The sequence below is a fragment of the Podarcis melisellensis genome (genome assembly GCF_964234715.1).
Source record: "Podarcis melisellensis genome assembly, chromosome: 2".
NCBI classification, from domain to species: Eukaryota; Metazoa; Chordata; class Lepidosauria; order Squamata; family Lacertidae; genus Podarcis; species Podarcis melisellensis.
This window is the reverse complement of record NC_138529.1, coordinates 7628350-7643521: the sequence shown is the minus strand read 5'-3', so window position 1 is coordinate 7643521 and position 15172 is coordinate 7628350. Positions and strand designations below refer to the sequence as shown.

At 45.0% G+C, this 15172-nt stretch overlaps 2 long non-coding RNA genes across 5 annotated transcripts in view; one reads left to right on the top strand and one right to left on the bottom strand.

Moving 5' to 3' along the window:
- The window catches only part of LOC309363003, a 227142-nt gene that overhangs the window by 84732 nt on the left and 127238 nt on the right, over nucleotides 1-15172 (top strand). The window contains exon 3 of one of the 4 annotated variants that reach the window (XR_014165136.1): nucleotides 13777-13795. The exons of the other annotated variants lie outside the window; for them this stretch is intronic. This is a non-coding gene — a long non-coding RNA (uncharacterized lncRNA). Of the gene's footprint in view, nucleotides 1-13776; nucleotides 13796-15172 lie in introns of those variants that run through there. 4 annotated transcript variants of the gene reach the window in all.
- On the bottom strand, nucleotides 4057-8799 carry LOC309362723. The gene is made up of 3 exons (XR_014165093.1): nucleotides 8668-8799; nucleotides 4491-4633; nucleotides 4057-4182 (listed from the first exon to the last, which is right to left on the bottom strand). It is a non-coding gene; the product is annotated as an uncharacterized lncRNA (long non-coding RNA).

Genomic DNA, 15172 nt, shown 5'->3' with positions numbered 1-15172 from the left:
TCCTACTCAGAGCAGACCCATTGAATTTAATGGGCATGACTAACTTCAGTAGGACTGCTCAGTCTATCATGAGTTGGTTTACTGGTGTTTAAATATCTAATTTGGCCCTGAGTGGCTAACAGGGGTGCTGCTGGCAATATTAAGGATTTCTGACCCTTCCTCTTAATGTGTGTGTGTGTGTGTGTGTGTGTGTGTGTGTGTAAACCGCAGTGCCAATGAGACCTTAACTACCTGTCATTTCTTGAGTGGCTGCATATTTCTGCAGAAAGGAGAGGAAGGAGAGAGAGAAAAGGCTAATTGCTTGTTTCCATTTTAATTTATACTTTAATTACCCCTTGTCAAGCTTGTCCTTGACCTTCCCAACCAGCATCTCACAAAAAAAAAAAACCATACATATGCAGGCACAAACACAAACTTTCCCAAGATCTGTGCTTTGCTGCTAATTCAGCAACGGAAGGATATCCTATGCAGTGCTAGGGGTCATCCATACTTCCACTGGTCCCATGCGTAGAAAGCAAGGGCTCGGGTGGTTTCTCCCTTGCCCTGCTCTTTTCCAAGAGAAAATTCACTCTTTGGCTTTAAATCAGAACAAATGGAAAACTGCAGAAAACCTGACTGCTGTTTGCTCTGATTGAGCATTAAAGAATGGTTTTCGCCAGGGCAAAGCAGTGGGATAAGGGGGAATGTGGATGAGCCCCAAGTTTTTTCATTCAAAGTGCAACACACAACAGAGTGTCTTGTGCCCTTGGAAAGATGGTTTTTCTGGGTGCTTTTTACATCGTGCAGCCAAAATCCAAAGGAGTTCAATGCTCCTGAAATCCATGGGAGGAATTCAATAAGGTGGAAGTTCCTTCCTTCCAAATCTCTTCAGATCTCTATAACTCCCATGATCCCTAGCTAGCAGGACCAGTGGTCAGGGATGATGGGAATTGTAGTCTCAAAACATCTGGAGGGCCGAGGTTGAGGAAGCCTGTTTTAAACCATCACTTTCTCCTCTCAGTCCCCCCCCCCTTTGCTCCCCTACCCCAACCTGACTTTCTGCAAATCCAGGTCTGTGATATGGCACTACAAATACTCCAATGGGGACTGTACGATGGTAGGCTAGTGCAAGCATAATATAGAAAGATGTGTTGCATTCATAACCCACTCTTCCTCTGAATCCCTCAGAGAAAATGCTTCTCCATTTTATTCTCTCAGCAACCCTGTGAAAAGAAGGGAGAGCAGCTCAGGGTAGCCCAGGGAACTTCTCAGAGTTCTGGTTAAGCTATGATTCAGATCTTGTTCAAGTCCAACTCTCTATACACCACATCTTGTTGAACCCCAGAGAAGCTCATTTGAGCAGGTGTATTGCTAAAACAATGATAGCCCAGATATTGTGGACTCCAACTCCTATCATTAGTGATTGCTCACTTGGTAGAGCATGAGACTCTTAATCTCAGGGTTATGGGTTTGAGCCCCACATAGAACAGAAGGTTCCTGCATTGCAGGAGGTTCGACTAGAAGACCATTGTAATCCCTTCCAACTTTTCAGTTCTATGAATTTGGGCTGAGAGCAGTACATGTGAAAAGGATCTAGGAGTCTTGGTTGACCACAAACTTGACATGAGCCAACAGTGTGACGCGGCAGCTAAAAAAGCCAATGTAATTCTGGGCTGCACCAATAGGAGTATAGCATCTAGATCAAGGGAAGTAATAGTGCCACTGTATTCTGCTCTGGTCAGACCTCACCTGGAGTACTGTGTCCAGTTCTGGGCACCACAGTTCAAGAAGGACACTGACAAACTGGAACGTGTCCAGAGGAGGGCAACCAAAATGGTCAAAGGCCTGGAAACGATGCCTTATCAGGAACGGCTAAGGGAGCTGGGCATGTTTAGCCTGGAGAAGAGGAGGTTAAGGGGTGATATGATAGCCATGTTCAAATATATGAAAGGATGTCACATAGAGGAGGGAGAAAGGTTGTTTTCTGCTGCTCCAGAGAGGCGGACACGGAGCAATGGATCCAAACTACAAGAAAGAAGATTCCACCTAAACATTAGGAAGAACTTCCTGACAGTAAGAGCTGTTCGACAGTGGAATTGGCTGCCAAGGAGTGTGGTGGAGTCTCCTTCTTTGGAGGTCTTTAAGCAGAGGCTTGACAACCATAGGTCAGGAGTGCTCTGATGGTGTTTCCTGCTTGGCAGGGGGTTGGACTCGATGGCCCTTGTGGTCTCTTCCAACTCTATGATTCTATGATTCTATGAATTTATCATTCTATTTTCCAGGATGACTGGGGGTATTGTGAGTTGTAATCCAGCAACATCAAGAGGCACCACGTTTGTTACTCATGCAAACGCTTAACATTTATTTAGGACTTGTTTTTTGCATCTCCTTATCGATTCAGACATATTGAGCCAAATTCAACTAAATGTTTGCACAAGTGGGAGCCCAAGCAACAAGCCCCACTAGTACAACGGGGTTTTCCCTCCTCCTCCCATCATGCCCCTGCCCACCAAATCAGCTCTGGGCCATCAAGGGAACCCATCACATTAATGGAGCCAACTCCTTAATGCTAATTTGGGTCCCACCCATTACCCCAAGGATGATTACAACAACCCTGCAAAGGCTACATTTATCTTTCTTAAATGTATGTCACTTTTCTACATACTGGTGACAGCCCTGCTGAAGATCAGAAGCAGGGCTGATGATGGACAGATGAGTGAGTAGCCCCAGGCTACTTTGGAGAATCCTTGACAGCTGCAAAATTTGAACTAGGGCCTATGGTTTCACCGTGTAGCAGTGGTGGGGAACTTTTATCAACACTGGGGCCACATTCGCTCATGGGCAATATTTCAGGGGCCACATGCTAGAGGTGGGCAGGAATCTATTGGAAACACTAAAATGTCTAAAACTAAAACCTGCATTATGTATACAGCTTGCAAAGTAATTATTTTAAAAAAAACAAGTGCACAACTTTTTATATTCATTTATGGATTTTAAAGCAGCATACACAAAAAGAAATGACCACAACAGTAAGGACCCCTTCAGGGGTCCTATTTATCGCACAATCATGACAATTTGTACTCATCATGTAATTTGGACAGCTGTACATACCAGACTTTTAGAAGACATCTGAAGGCAGCCCTGCTTAGGGAAGCTTTTAATGCTTGATGGATTACTGTACAGTGGTATCTCAGGTTACATACGCTTCAGGTTACATACGCTTCAGGTTACAGACTCCGCTAACCCAGAAATATTGCTTCAGGTTAAGAACTTTGCTTCAGGATAAGAACAGAAATCAGGCTCTGGTGGTGCGGCGGCAGCAGGAGGCCCCATTAGCTAAAGTGGTGCTTCAGGTTAAGTACAGTTTCAGGTTAAGAACGGATCTCCGGAACGAATTAAGTACTTAACCCGAGGTACCACTGTATTTTAATACAGTGGTACCTCAGATTCTATACGCTTCAGGTTACAGACTCCGCTAACCCAGAAATAGTGCTTCAGGTTAAGAACTTTGCTTCAGGATAAGAACAGAAATTGGCTCCGGCGGCAGCGGCAGCAGCAGGAGGCCCCATTAGCTAAAGTGGTGCTTCAGGTTAAGAACAGTTTCAGGTTAAGAACGGACCTCCAGAACAAATTAAGTACTTAACCTGAGGTAGCACTGTATTTTGTTGGAAGCCACCCAGAGTGTCTGGGGTATAAATAAATTATTATTATTATTATTACATGATCCCACTTTTAATACCTCTTGCCCTCAGAGGTTTTGGGGCAGTCATCCTGCTTCATTTCCAATCAGTGTATGTCCTATAACTTCCTGCTGAAATCCTGTAACTTTTTGTAGCGCAATGTTTGGTGTGGTTTTTTCCTCCCTGCTTTTGTTGCACTATAGACAACAATAATGTGGTACCACTGAGGAATCATCGCAGAACTAACTAAAGCAGAGTAAATCCACCAGTGCGCTATTATTGTGTCAAGAACATATTGCAGAATGCACCTGCAATAAAACACAGCGATGGAGGAGTTCGGATTCCCCCCCAAAAGGAAGGTGTACATCAAAGGTGTACATCACAGAATACATCCTTTGCAAGCAACACACCCAAACGTTCCTCTTCTACCGTTGGAAAGGCAAGGACTGCTCTACTTGGCTGTCAGCTATGCCATTTTGAGATTGAAGGGCGGAGATGCCATTGATCTCTCTCCTTGCACAACCTACCATGTGAAAATAAAATAGAATCAGCTCGTTAGATCCTGGTTGGTCAACTGAAGACATAACTGCTGGGAGTTCCCAAGGGAGTCGACACAGGAATATACTGCCATTTTTAATTGTCTGCCATATAATTTTATAGGCTGTTGCCCAGTAATTTTAATTGTTAGGCACGGCACTCTCCACCGCATAACTGTGCTAGATGCAGTTTGCATCAGTGAAATGGCAAGAGATAGGGAAGGATCCAGTGGAAGGATAGTATCATGCGGGACATCTTAGGAGACAAATTTGAATAGGATTAAAATACACTTACTCAGCAGATCTCAAACCAGTTTCCTGATTTTCTTCATAAAGTCACTGAGTAACATTGGGCATAAAAGAAAATGTTGAAACCCAAGGGGCTGAGGTGCAAAACATTTCCTTGGGAGTTTCTCACACTCCAGACTTTGCTCAGGACTGCAAAAGAGGACATGTAAGAAATCATAACCTGGGGATGAAATAAGATTCTATGCTGCATGGCGTTCAGCCATCTCTTACTCTTTGGAGTAAAAGCCAACCTATCTATTGCAAAACACTGGGGCTACGATTAAAGCAGCTAGGACTGTATCTGTTTAATGGATTTATGATTTGCTTCTTGAGACCAGACTCCACAAAGCAGATTGCAACATGCTTAAAGATCCGAATCCAAATGCAATATAAACACCTTTGAAAAAGTGTGTTCTCCTTCATGGAGAGCACGTGTTGCGGTGGGGGCCGCCAGGACATTCCAAAGTTGGAGGGCGGGCTAATTGATCATTGGCCACTGATGCAATTGGGGCTTCCTTGTTGTTGGGAAGAAGTTAATGTTGCCATTTATTGATTGACAGCCAGAAATAGTAAAACTCCTTGCACGAGGCTAGGGCTTCCTCTTTTCGCCCGTGCATTGGATTGCCCGTCCCTCCCTCCCTAGAATAGGGTTGTTCGCTTTGACCTTGCTATGCCTGTCATGGGGTCGTCTGCTTTGGAGCGAGGGCCTGGTAGGAATTTTGTCCATCTGGCTGATTGGCTGGGGCCATTTGGTTTTTGCCTACTGCGTAGCAAATCGTCACAACTTGTAAGGTTGCGGTTAGGCATTGGTTTATGGTTTGGTTGGTTGAGGGGCATGGATTGGCTGTGCCTGCCCCTCTAATGCTGCTGCTGCAAGGGATTCCGTTAAAGGAATTGGGAGCTAACTATTGCATGTCCACTCTGTCAAGGGGGCTCGGGCCATAGCAATGAGCTCCTGGTTGCATTTGGGGTGAGGGCAGGTTCCCTGCTCCACGTAACCCCCAAGTGTATTCCCCCATTCTGACTTTCGCATCGTGCGGAATGTCAGTTGTGGCCAAAATTATGCCAAAAATCTTAAACAAAAATTTCTGTGTGATGTGTGAGTTATTGGGGTGGACCTGGGGACCTCGACACGCAAGATGCATGTCATAATAATACTAAAACCTAAAAACCCACAGAGATAAACCACAAAACTCACAGAGACCCTCATGCAGGGGTGCGGAACCCCGAGACCAAGGGACCAAATGTAACCCTCTAGTCCTATCTCTCTGGCCCTCAGAACTCTCCCTAGGCCACCTTCCCAACAGCCCTGCTCCATTCCCCCTACACAGTGCGCTTTTGTAAAGCTGGAATTTGCCAAGCAACAACTGTGAAAATGCCTCTCGCTCGCCTGCAGAGAGGACGGAGAGGTGTTTGTGTTTGTGTAGAAACTGCTAACTTTTGTGTGGCTGGAATCAATATTTAACCTTTATAAATTCTCTGCGTCAAATACACCTAAGTTAATTATGATATCTAAGTCATTATCGTGAGCATCGCAGAATACAGCGGAGCTCCATTCCTAAATTGCTCAGTGCAAAAAAAAAAAAAGGCTTCTAATTAGTGTAGAAACCTGTTACAACAAACATTCAACAGCCGTAATTAAAATGCATGATAAAACAATCCAACTAAAACAACATAGCCATTACTGAATAGTGGCAAGAGCTGCAACCGTTGCTCTGCTCACTTTTGTCTCTGGTCACTGCCCACCATGTGGCCATCAGGCTTAAAAAGGGTTCCCAGCAGCACTGCTCTAGTAGAACAGCCCCAAATTATATTAACCAGGAAAGAGTGCAGACCCATTTAAAGGGCCTAAGTGATTGTGCTTGTTTGAGCTCATGAGGAATTAAGGTCCATTCTTGCAGAGCTATCACTGAGAATATGAGCACATAATGTGGTGATTTCTCAAAGGCACACTCTGGTGTAGCAGAAGCCCAGTGAAACAAAGACTGTGAACATAAATCATTCTTGTTTCTTCAATGTTTGCCCAACAGTAGCAAGGCAACAGCCAAGATGGTATTGTCCCTTTTTTCATGTTTACAGTGAAGAATACAGCTAATACAGATGTTAATTGTACAGGCCCTGGCTAATTTATACCACCCACACATACCAACATGAATGTTACAAAGGGACATCAAAAGTGCACAAGTTAATTATGATATCTAAACCATTCTTATGCACTGGTTTGAGCATCACAGAGTAAAAATTGGAGCTCCAATGGTGTAGTGGTCAGAACAGTCCTCAAGTTCAACACCACCACCCACACTTCATGATTCCTTGTATACTTTAGTTTCTTTTCACTTCCCTTTGCTTAGAGTGAATTCATGAGCTTGGGTTCCACTGGCTGATGGGCTGTAGGGTTTAGTGGAAGCCTGCCATGGTCAGCATGGCAAGGGGAGTGCACTGGCCTGACCTCCCGCCATCAGAGTTGCTGTGTCTTCCTGGGAAGGAGAGGGGCAGGAGCAGCAAATTCCCTCGGCCTGTGAAATTGCAGCACACCAACCTCCACACCACCTCAGCCTCCCAGTAAAGCACAACGATGCTGGTAACAGGAGGTCAGGTAAACAACACTGCCTAGCCACAGCAACTACTGCCAATGGAATGCCAGGTACACAGGTGGCATGAAAGATGGGGAAGACATAATGCTGGTGAGGCCATAATGTGCCAGCAGAGTGACTAACACGGCGTGGGATTATGGCTACAATCTGACCAGGACAGCAGAGGAGCACACTGCAGAATGCGGCAGCTAGACTGGTGACTGGGGGCGGCCGCCGAGACCACATAACACCGGTCTTGAAAGACCTATATTGGCTCCCAGTACGTTTCCGAGCACAATTCAAAGTGCTGGTGTTGACCTTTAAAGCCCTAAACGGGCTCGGCCCAGTATACCTGAAGGAGCGTCTCCACCTCCATCGTTCTGCCCAGACGCTGAGGTACAGCGCCGAGGGCCTTCTGGCGGTTCCCTCATTGTGAAAAGCAAAGCTACAGGGAACCAGGCAGAGGGCCTTCTCGGTAGTGGCGCCTGCCCTGTGGAACGCCCTCCCATCAGATGTCAAAGCGATAAATAACTACCTGACATTCAGAAGACATCTTAAGGCAGCCCTGTTCAGGGAAGTTTTTAATCTGTGATATTTTAGTGTATTTTTGGTTTCTATGGAAGCCGCCCAGAGTGGCTGGGGAAACCCAGCCAGATGGGCGGGGTACAAATAATAAATTATTATTATTATTATTATTACTGACACGGTCTCCCAGAGTATCCCTTTGATCCGTGCCCCCCATCAACAGTGCAACTTTACGCCAGCCTGACACAAGGACTCCCCATCACCAACTACTAATTACAATAGGAGGAGTGGAATTTTTAAAAAATGATGATGAGGATGAGAGAGGAATAAGGATGTGGGCCACTAAGGCATGCTGAGCTGTTACCTGGCAGGGATGGGGCTATCTCTGGAATTACACCCATGGGACACAGCACACATGCCTTCCACTACCCTGAGGAAACCGCTTAATCCTGATTTGATTTGATTTGATTCTTTGGTAGATTTACAAAAAGAAAAGCACACACTAATAAATAAATTGTAGAAGGGGGCAAGATTATATGTGAATGCATGAAGCATTAAAAAAAAAAGATTCCTTCTGCTCCCCGCCAATCCCCTTTTCTTCCCACCCTGGCTGACCCTGCCTTCTGCCTGCCCCTCAGAACCAGTATGTCACACAAGGCTGGGCCTGATCCAAAACACCCACCCACCCCACTCACACATGAAAACAAAGACCACCACAGCCAACCACAAATGAACAGCCACACCCTAGGCCAACCCCGGGACCTCTCTCACCACCAAAGGAACACAAGTGACAGCAGATAACCAGCACAAGCAACGCTGACACCAAACCCTACGTATAGTAAGTAAAATAGAAACATCACCACCTGACCCCACCCCTACCCATCTTTCCCCCCCCCCCCCACACACACCTCTTTTCCCCTTTCCTTCCTAATGTCTCAACAGATGAAACCGATTTGTAAAAATGTTACACGGGGGGGGATACGAGAGAGAGACATTGCACACACTTTTGTAAGTCAAGAAGATCTTTAATAATAATAAACACACACACAAGGCTGGGCCTTGGCGGCTACAGCCTCTCTTCCTCACCTGTTGGGATTTCATTCCTCCCGTTGCTGTGTGATTGTTTTCATCATATGTCTGTGTTGACATTCCACACTGTTGGAATCATGAGAATGAAAGTTCAATGAGACTTTTCCGTTGTGTTATGCTTTTGCTGTTCTCTCGGACGAGACGGAGAGAGGAACCATGATTTCTTTGTTCCGTAACACTCGATTTTGAACATAATAAATCAGCGTAGAATTATACACCTGAAGTCCAGCTTCTGCTTTGAACTCTGCTATGTTTCTGTGTGCCTATATCTTTGGATATATGTTGCAGTAGCGACTCGGGACAGAAGAGTGATGAATCATCCTGAGGGACACTTCAGAGGGAAAGATGCTGTTCCCTGGCGTTTTCCTAACATCACCCACTCTCTAGCAGTCACTACAAGCTGCTCGAGAGACGAGGCTGGCAGTGGCAGCCATGGAGAAGCAGCTGTCACTGCCACTACCACCGCTCAGGACAGGCGCTGGCTCGTTCTCCTCCCTGAGCTTGGTGAGGGAAACAGGGACATTCTGGTATCAAATCAGAAGCCTGGATGACTGTCCCTGCAAATAGGGACACTTGGATGATATGTCTTCGCTATAAGATATAAGCCAATAAGTCCACACAAACATCCTTAAGATTCTTCTGCAATTTAGCTAATTTCACGCACACCTGTCTCCCAGATCCCCGATCAAATCATGCCCTCCCTGCCTGCCCACATTTCAGCCTGGCCCTGAATGTTAGGCTAGGATCAGCAAGACTTGGACTTAAATTCTCACTCAGCCATGAAGGTGACTTTGAGCTAGTCATCACCAGCCAGGATCTCACGGCAGCGTTTGTTACAGGGATAAGAGGAGGCGGTGTGATCCATTTACATTGCCCAGAGCCATTTGGAGGTGGAAGGAAAAGCGTAGAGTAATAAATACCATTTCAGAATTCTTCACCAGGGTAACCTTGAAACCCCCTCGAAAGAAAGTGCCTATTTGCCTAAAGCTGCTCATTATGCATAGCATGAATAATATCAAAGCATGGCATGAATAAAAATACAGTGGTACCTCGGGTTACATACGCTTCAGGTTACAGACTCCGCTAACCCAGAAATATTACCTCGGGTTAAGAACTTTGCTTCAGGATGAGAACAGAAATTGTGCTCCGGCGGCGCAGCAGCAGCGGGAGGCCCCATTAGCTAAAGTGGTGCTTCAGGTGAAGAACAGTTTCAGGTTAAGTACAGGCCTCCAGAACGAATTAAATACTTAACCCAAGGTACCACTGTATGGACATTTACATATTAGTTGCATATGCTGCATAGAAAAATGGAAAAGAAAGAGCTAATTTTAAAAGTCTGGATTATATCTGTTCCTTAAAACTTGAAATGTATCTATCTATCTATCTTCCCACTGTGAGTGGGAAAACCTTTTTGTGATTAAAATTAGGTGGGGCATACAGAATTACCTCAGTGGCCAGGCTCCGGGCACAAATTAGCTTTTCCTGCCTGAATGAACAGCCACATAATTTGTTAGAGGATAGTCCAAGGATCCTGGTTCTCCTCCACTTCCTCTCCCCCTTTGTTTAGAAATTTGCTTACAAGGTGACCGAACCCACTTGCCTCACTGAGACCTCAGTCGCCCACTCTCTTAATTTGCTTTCTAGTTGGAGCACAGATTCTGTTGATCTGTGGTTGCTGAATATTGTGTATGGATGGTACTGACTGGCGACAGGGGACAGCTAAGTACAGACAGATAGACAGATAGATGGAGTGAGGAAGCAGGTAAAATCATAGAGTTGGAAGGGACCCCCCACGGCCATCTAGTCCAACCCTCTGCAATGCAGCAATCACAGCTAAAGCATCCCTGACATGCATATGGGTGGTGTTTGTGGCTGGGTGTGTGAATGAGGGAGAGTTCTGTTAAACACTGGGCAATACTTTATTATGTATGTAAGCAACAGACATTGCCAACAAATTGTGAATAGCACAAAAGGCCCAATGCATGTATAGAATACCCAGGAAAATCTTGTTGGCACTCCATAGCTCAGAAGCGAAGGTTGCTGGAGTACAATTTCCTGGTAAAGGATGGTGGGAGTTGTAGTTGTGTGACAACTGGATGGCACCCACATTGGCTAACTCTGGCACAGGGCAAGCCCTAACTGGAAGAACCAGGCTTGAGTTTTGCCCCTCAAAATTTGTGTCATACAGTTTTATGTAAATATATGTCAGGGCCCCAGGGCCTGTACTCCAAGAACCTAGCAACACCCCTGGCTGCTTCCTTTCTTCAAATAAATGCAATTGGCTCACTAAATAATGTCAACTTTCCAGATTCCGTGTTTCCCACTCTGTGACCCAGACGACCAAAAATAAATAAATGCCAGCTTGAACCTGTTCGTTCAGGCAAAGTTCATTCATTCCTCCTGCGAGTTTCCTCTATGTTTGCATAGTTATTGTTTTTATTGATCTCTTTCTTTTTTGCACCACGCCTGCGAAATTTAATAATTATTTATACACTCCCTGAAACCCTTAGCAAGGGAATACTTCATTGTCTTCTTCAATACAATTATCGTGTCATCAAACTGTGGAGGTAGGAAATGTAATTGCTTCCATTTAGAGATTGCAGGTTAATCCCTCTGTGACTTACCAAGGGAGGCACTGGAAGTCTGCAAGAGAGCAAACCGAAACCTGCTTGCTAGAAGATATTTGCTCCGACACCTGTAGTTACAGTATTGCAACATACCCAAGTCTCAGGCTCCATAAGCCCATACAGTTGAAAGGGAGCCAGGAGACTCAGTGGGTATTGCTGTCTTGAAAAATCTCAAAACAATGGTTCAGCATCTCTCCTTCAGTGACACTACAGTGCTTGGAAATCTTTGTTTAAAAGAGGTCTATCTTGGTTTTCCACTATACTAGCCCTCAAAGAGGCTTACAGCTCCAATTAAACATAAAATGACAAGAAAAATAAATAAGATCAATTCAAAAAAAAACAAGCAATGCAAATAAACACAAGTAACTAATACTGATAAAAAACCAAGTTGCTGGGACTAACCTATTGAAACGCTAAGGCTACAATCCTATACACATGTATCTGGGAGAGTATTCCCATTAAAGTCAGCAAGGCTTACTGCAGCTGGTTGACATGTATAAGATTCTGTGGTAGGGTAAATGGCCTTAGGACCTCGCGACCCTAAAGCCCCCTTTCATTTCCCCCATATTAACCTCCTTGCTCTCTTAGATCACCGACTCAGGCCTTGCTCTCCATTCCTATGGATTCAATGGCTTCACAAGTAGGTGAATGCAAAACAAAGCCTTCTTCACATTTACGCACAGGCAGGGCAGGGCAGCGCTTCCCATTCTGCCTCAAGCAGCAAAATGGGGCACACCGCCCTTTCACCCAAGCTCTGGAATTTCCTCATTAGCAGCTTTCCGTCGGATGGGTAAACCTACCTGCTTAGGATGAATGCTTTGAGTTCCTGCATAGATTAATTGAGGGGTTGTTGCTTTTTCACTTGCTCTCCTAAACAGTATCACTGGAGGACATCTACAACTTGAGGTTTTTTTGGCTGCCTTTGATCTTTTCTTGTATTCTTCTCAAGATGGTGCTTTTCTTCATTCATCCCCCACTAGATGGAGTGGAGTGACCAGTCCAATGTACTCGGAACTTTTGGACATGTTCTATGTACTCATTTTTTAGTAGTCTGTTACAGCATAAACAAAGTGGGTGTATATGTTTCATTGTTTAAGGTGTTATAAGACTGTTGTTTTCCCAATACAACTACAGTGGTGCCTCGCAAGACGAAAAGAATCCGTTCCGCGATTCTCTTTGTCTAGCGGTTTTTTCATCTTGCGAAGCAAGCCCATTGACAGCTTAGCGGATTAGCGCTATTAGCGGTCTAGCGGCTTCTAGCGATCAGCTGTTAAGCGGCTTAGCGGCTTAGGAAAAGGGGGGGAAGTGAAAAATACCCGCGGGAACTCGCAAGATTTTTTTTGTCTTGCGAAGCAACCCCATAGGGAAATTCGTTTTGCGAAGCGCCTCCAAAATGGAAAACCCTTTTGTCTAGCGGGTTTTCCATCTTGCGAGGCGTTCGTCTTGCGGGGCACCACTGTACTCTCTTTTCTCCCTGATGTTTGCACCTTTTCTCTGAAAGTGGAATCACCTATAGATAAGCTCGGTCACATGCCATGTGTATTTCCAAGATGGCAGCTTCAACTATAAACATTCTTGCATCCATCAGTAAAGGCTTTCATCAAATCAAGGTTTTCAGAGACTGAGATCTTAACGGGATCTCAGGCTTGGGAGGGCGGGAAGGTTAGAGACCTGCAGCCCAACCCAAGAAAATCCACCTGGAGGATGCAGTATTGTCTAACTTCTCAGGCAAAATGAGTACATCTTGGGTAACAAGTACATCAGCATCTTAGGCTGATGCTTATGATGGCAGATCTTTCTTGCTAAGGGCTCTGATATGTGTGTCATGCGATGAATATTTCACCAGGGCGTAGTGCTTCTAAACTTATGGCCCAATCTATGTCCCTGTAAGCATTTCCACGAATTTCATCTCCCATCCCTAGCTCACTGAATGGAAGAAAAACTGATTGGTGGACTCCCAGCGCTTCATTGATCTTCACAGTGGGGAAACCAAGAACTGCTACTGTCCATGTTAAACCCCAAAGGTGTTGGCTGTTTTCCAAGCATCAGTAAACTAAATTTCTGCATTAAATAGATTGCATTTCCACTGGTGGAGTTAGGCAAATGTTACTGTATGGATTCGAGTCCTTATCCTGGGGATTTCACAGAATTAGGCCAAGCATTGTGAGTGGTACAAATTGCCTCTTCCCAAACTGACTTCTAGCTGTTATTTTCTGTTTTGATAACATCTTCCTAATACGGTTGTTGCTTTTCTGCCTCTTCTGTTAGCAAAAGGGAATAACTGGCAAGTGGCCAGTGTTGTGTGGTCAACAGAATGCTGGTTTTAAGTGTGGGAGATTTAGGATCAAGTCCCTAGTCATCTATGAAACTCAGGGCTTTTTTCAGCTCAAATTGCTGTTTAAGGCACAGCTAGGGATGAGGGGGGATGCGGGTGGCGCTGTGGGTTAAACCACAGAGCCTAGGGCTTGCTGATCAGAAGGTCGGCGGTTCGAATCCCCGCGACGGGGTGAGCTCCCGTTGCTCGGCCCCAGCTCCTGCCAACCTAGCAGTTCAAAACAACATCAAAGTGCAAGTAGATAAATAGGTACTGCTCCGGCGGGAAGGTAAACGGCGTTTCCGTGTGCTGCTCTGGTTCGCCAGAAGCAGCTTAATCATGCTGGCCACATGACCCGGAAGCTGTACGCTGGCTCCCTTGGCCAATAAAGCGAGATGAGCGCCGCAATCCCAGAGTCAGCCACAACTGGACCTAATGGTCAGGGGTCCCTTCACCTTTACTTTACCTTAGGAATGAGGGAGAAATTCACTTCAGTTCACATTTAAAGGCAAACCTACCCCTAGCGGTGCAATGGGTCAGTGTGTCTGGCTGTTCACCAGAAGGCTGGTGGTTTGAGCCCACCCAGGGATGGCTGTGGGCAGAATTCCTGCATTTCAGGGGGTTGGACCAGATGACCCTTGGTGCCCGTTCCAACTCTACAATTCTATGATTCTAACACAATCTGTTAGCGTTTCTCCGAATTTTGCAATGCTGCTCTTTATTCAGGTAATGTGTATAAAAATGCACATATTAATGTAAAAAGTGTATTAAATGCATATATTAGTGAAAATAACTTAAAATGCACTTTTTTCGGAAATTGTCTTGTAAAAGAAATGTGTGCATTGGGCAAATTTGCTTACAAAATTGCATATATTGGAAGAAATTCACATTGAATTACTGATGAATTTTCATGAGGAGTTTTTAAAAGCAAACTGATGGGGAAATGTGGAGAACTGATTAATGTACCTGTAGGACACATGTGTCTGCAAAATAAAATGTACTGCAGATCACCTGCTGTAGCAACCATGTTAAAGGAGGCCATCTGTTGTCTCATGCCTTGTGCAATTTCTCTCTGGACAAGTGCTTTCTCAGGAACAAGGAAGTGATTGTGATTTCACAGGAAAAAGTTATTCCCCTCCCCCTAAGGGGGCACCGCTCTTTCAGAAAACATCACCCCTTTTGAATTGTCGATTTTCTCTATGAAGAATAAACTGCCTGAAAAGTCATCTGAGGCCTATAAATATGTTTTATTCCTAATGCTGGCTTTCCAGTTTCACTTGTTATTCCTTGGGTCTGAATCAACGCAGTTTGCCTTATGTCATAGAAGAACTGGCCCTTTAACTGATGAATCTCATGCTTGCCTCAGAACCTAGGGCGAGGGAGATTTGTGGTGAAAATTTTCCAAATGAACTTCCATGCCAATCCTTCCGCTGATCCACAGTTCATGCCAATCCTTCCGCTGTTCCACACAGTAATCCTTAGCATCATTAGCACTGAGTAATTATTACTAAAATGCCTGCTTTGTTGGAATGCAGGCTGTGGCATTCCCCGTGCAGAAAGG